Source organism: Crocuta crocuta, unplaced genomic scaffold, assembly GCF_008692635.1.
Source record: "Crocuta crocuta isolate KB4526 unplaced genomic scaffold, BGI_CrCroc_1.0 scaffold448, whole genome shotgun sequence".
Taxonomy (NCBI): domain Eukaryota; kingdom Metazoa; phylum Chordata; class Mammalia; order Carnivora; family Hyaenidae; genus Crocuta; species Crocuta crocuta.
Window position 1 is genome coordinate 87,022 of NW_027532411.1, and position 5,154 is coordinate 92,175.

The following is a 5,154-nucleotide window of genomic DNA, read 5'->3' on the forward strand; positions in this document are numbered from 1 at the left end:
GGGGTAACAGAGAACGGAGCCACTCTCATTTCTATGCTTTTATTCCTGGGCCAGTGGATCCTGACTAAGGAAGAAATAGTACTATATACTGGATGCTTATTTAGAGCATATACAGTCTCCTGCAAGGCACTGCCCTAACCCTGTAAATACAGCGACATAGTTAGCATTGCACTCGAGTCTTTAAAATGTTATTTCACCATTATATTAAACCAGCTGCTTACCATGGGGACCATAGTAAGACAAGTGAATGAGCATGGGCCCACTGCTGTACTTCTTTAGCTGTGAAGTGAGTTCTTTGATCAGAAACAATGTTGTGTGGAATTTGATGATGTGCAATAAAGTATTCTATTAGTCTGCAGATGGTAATTTTGACAGAAGCATTATGTGCAAGGAAAGCAAATCTATGTCTAGATAAGTATCTATTCCAGTAAGAACAATATTATCAATCTGCATCAATTAACTGACTGATCATTCTAAGAAATGGTGTCATGCTGAAGATTCAGTGTTGGTTTCTCTTGCTGACAGATTGGAACTTAGCAGTGACTATAGTAAGGTCAGCTTCAGTGAATGGAAGCCCATGTGGTCGAGGCTATGCATAATCTGCATTCACATGGCCATTATGTTCATGACCCCATTGGGCAATGACAACAATGGGAAAAGAAACTTACTAGTATCCACAAAACTGGTCTTCCTATCCACTGCATTATTAAAATCTTCCTCTGTTGAGGTCATTCTTTAATGAGCATTAACAAGGGACACAAATGTCTTTGAAGATCTTTGCCCATTCAGAAGGGTCTACCTATAAATCTCTTTTCTAGTCTTCCTTGTCATCAATTTTCTAACCATATTTCTTCCAAGTCCCTAATCATCCAGTCAAAGCAATCATCAGCCCACAAATAGGCACAGACTTCTAAGTCTGGCCATTTCTTTTTCCAGGCAAAATAAACAACCAGGTTCACTGTTTAAAGTGCCGTGTCCACTAGGAAGAATTTCTTTCACCATTATCCTTCAGGAATATCTCAGAGAGGGGTTATAGCAATTGAGCTGACAACTTTCAAATGGTGTGTCCATATTGTGCAGAACCATCTGTAAACCAGGCCTAAATTTCCTCTTCCTCAGGCAGCTGGTCACAGGGAATCTACCTTAAGGTCATAAGTGCAAGCTGAGAGTTAGAAAGCAATGTAGCAGGAATAGGGGTCTTGTGCATTTTGCCTACTTCCTCATTCACCTTATTTCTTCAGGGCCTATTCAAGCATGATCTCATCCGTACCACCTTTCATTTCATAATGGATTGCCTGACTTAATGGCTTTGCATTTCAAACAACACCCAATTCACAATGGAAAGTTCAGTTCACATGATAACTTGGTGGCCCATGGATAAGCATAAGATACCTAGTAAGGCCCAGGATAGACACACATACACACACACGCGCGCACGCACATGCACACACACACACACACACACATCAATATTTTGTTTCCCTGGAGAATCCTGACTAATACAGACTCTTTCAATAAATTTGGCCTAACTCAACCTTATGTTCCTTCCCCCATTATTCTGGGGGGTATATTCTACAACATTAAAAAGTTTGTTGGTCTTATCAAATATACTCTCAAACACACACACATATACAATTCATCCTATAATTTAACATCTTCCACATATTTCTGGTAACTCTGAGATGTACTGGAGACTTAAAACGTCACTAAATGATTATGAAACTGTTTCTAGATATTTTTCATTAACTGTTTTCATGTTCTACTACAAATCAGCAAAAAGAAAACAAAGGCTCCGATGGAATATGCGGAAGTTATTATTTTACAAGAGTCCAAATCCAGCTATAAAATGTCTATTCTCTGAGGTAAATCATCTTTATTTTATACAAGTTTATATTCTACTTTCTCTTAACCCATGTCAGTGGTTTGTTTCTTACTCCTATCTTTAATCAATCAGCCTTATCACAACACGTTGCCTCCTGTATACATCAGAAGCTCCCAATAGACTTTCAAATGTATTTTGTCTTGTATTCACAACAGATTCACCTTTACTATCTCTTTGCATTAAGATGTATATATTTTTATATACTATATATTTTAAGTATTTCATATAAACAGAAACAAGATTTTAAAAACCCTCCATTTATTGATAAGTCAATATGTACAAGACACTGTACTAATCATATAAAAATGAGGGAGAGTTAGCAACAAAAAGAGTTCTTTCCTTCTCAAAATCATATGGTAGAGTTTCTGTGAAAGATCACATCGCTACAATATTGTCTCTGTCTTTAGTGGAAAATACAGATAGGCGAGCATATGTAGTCAAATGAGGGGAAATAAAGCATTAGAATAGAGATGTGTATAGCCTGCAATGGCCATGTGTGGTAGGCAGAATTCTAAGATGGCTCCCTAGGCTCCCATCCACTGGTACAAGGGCCCTGTATAATCCCTTCCTATTTAGTTTTAGCCAGATTTGAAAGTATGAATGGATATCACTCCCATGATTATGTTTTATTTTAAAGCTGAAGGGATTTTGCAGATTTGATTAAATCCTAAATCAGTTGACTTTAGTTAAACAAATGAAAGATTATCCTAGTGAGCCTGAGTTCATCAATTTAGCTCTGAACAGAACACAACTGCTGAAAACAGCAGCAGACACTCTCTTCTCTGTTGTCCTTGAAGAGGCAAACCACCATATGTGGAGAGGACAATGGACCAGGAAACTGAAGGTCGCTCTGGGAGCTGAGATCCTCAGTCCTACAATCGCAAGGAACTGAACTCTCCAGCACCTAAATGAGCTTAGAAGTGGGCTCTGAGCTCCAAATGAGATTCCAGCGAGGCTGATGCTTTGACTTTGATCTTGTGAGAGAAACTCTGAATGAGAATTCAGCCACAGTATGCCTGAACTTGAAACCTACAGAAAATGTACGGTAACACATGGATATTGTTTAAGCACTTTGAAAACTAAATTGGTAATAATTTCTTATTCAGCAATAGAAAATAAATATGTCTTGCAAAGGGGAAAGTAAATAATTCAAAATGAAGTTACCAATGTCTCCCTTTAAGATAATTTTCCACACTGATGAGAAGCCTTTTCTAGGTGCTTTTTCTTTTGATCTCAGCCCTTAGAGCCGATTTTAAGCATTTCCTGTCTTCTCAAAAGAGATGTGTCGTTAGGCATACCTGCCAGTGAAACAGGCAGCCAAGCACATCAGAAAGAGTCTGAGCTCCAGTGAAATCTACTGAGGGAAGAGAAGAGCAAGCCAGCCTTGAGTGTTGCCACAGGCTTGCTTGTCTGAGATTTCAAAGTCTATGTTCTAATCAGGCTTTGTTTCTTTCATCACTCAGACACAAATTCTATGAATTCAATAAGCTAATGGTTTGAGAATGATTGGGGCAGATTTGCATATTATTGGGAAAGGTTTATCTTTTACAGGAGTTCCTTAAGTTGGTGGGAGTCATTTCTAATAACATGTTTTCTCCACTCCAAATATGGATGCCTAACTTCCTTATGTATGGAGTAGAGGCTACATGCATTTGGTTATTTATTCTCTACCTTCTCACGCTGAGCTGTCTAGAAAGGCATTTTTTTTTTATTATTATTTTTTTTAATAGTTTATTGTCAAATTAGTTTCCACATAACACTCAGTGCTCATCCCCACAAGTGTCCTCCTCCATGCCCATCCCCCCTCCCCCCACATCCATCAGTCCTCAGTTTTTGTCAGCATTCAAGAGTCTCTCATGGTTTGCTTCTCTCCCTTTCCCCCACCATTTCCGCCCTTCTTCTCCCCCTTGTTCCTCCGTCAAGTTCCTCCTAATCCTCCTATACGTGCAAACATATGATATTTGTCCTTCTCTGCCTGACTTATTTCGCTCAGCATAACACCCTCAAGGTCCATCCATGTTGCTACACATGGCCAGATTTCATTGTTTCTCATTGCCATGTAGTATTCCATGGTATAGATAAACCACATCTTCTTGATCCATTCATCTGTTGATGGACACTTAGGCTCTAGAAAGGCATTCTTATCTTAGTTTGTGGACAGTGCAATTGCTCTGCTTCTACAAATGAACATAACTCCAATTTAATATGTAGAATTTAAAGATCTTTGCTTTTTAAATGGACCATATAATCCAATGGAATTGCTACAAACTATGCTTATATTCGGATTAATTTTAAACCTAATCATTTAATTCCACTAAAGATAATCTTTCAATAGTTGCCATCATTCAAACAGTGCTATCCAATATAGTAGCTACTAGTCTCATGCAACTATTTAAATCTAAACTTAAATTAAGCAAAATAATAATCATGGCCTCAGTCTCACCAGCTCCTTTCAAACTGTTCAGTAACCACAGGTGGCTAGTGTCTGCTATATTAGACAATGCAAGTTAGAGAACGTTTCCATCATTGCAGAAAGGTTTATTAAACAATGCTGAATTAAGCCCAGATTCCCAGGCAATATGTTTAAACTTTTGGTAGTTTTACCTCCTTTATGTTTTCTTAATCTAATTTCCCTCTTTTTGCCACAGTTAGCCAGTGTTCTAACCATTCTAAATCACTTACCTTTCACAAATAGGATATTATTTAACTTTTGTATACCCCTTTTTCAAGGTCATTAATACCATTCATTCTTTTGTCCACTTGATAGTCCACCTTTAGCACTCAGCCCAGATATCGCCTCCAATAAAATACCTTTCTTGATATTATCAAGCACAGATAAGTATTTTCTCCTCTGTACTATCATGATGCCTTATTCACACCTTGATTATACTAATGTTTATATGGGTGTCATTCCTTTAGATGGGCTTATCCTATTATTGATCATGAGCCTCTAGAGGAAAGGGGCCTTGTTCTTCTCATCTTTATACTCTCTATGCCACGTATGTAATAGGCAGTACTTATTAAGTTAACCATTCATATACTTATTTTTCTCATAGTATTTTCTTTTTTTTAATTTCTTTTTTTTTTCTTGAGATAGAGAGCATAAGCAGGGAAGGGGCAGAGAGAGAGGGGGACAGAGGATCCAAAGCAGGCTCTGCTCCAACAGGCTGACAGCAGAGAGGCAGATGTGGGTCTCATGAAACGTGAGATCATGATCTGAGCTGAAGCCAGTTGCTCAACTGACTAAGCCACCCAGACCCCCCCCCCCCCAA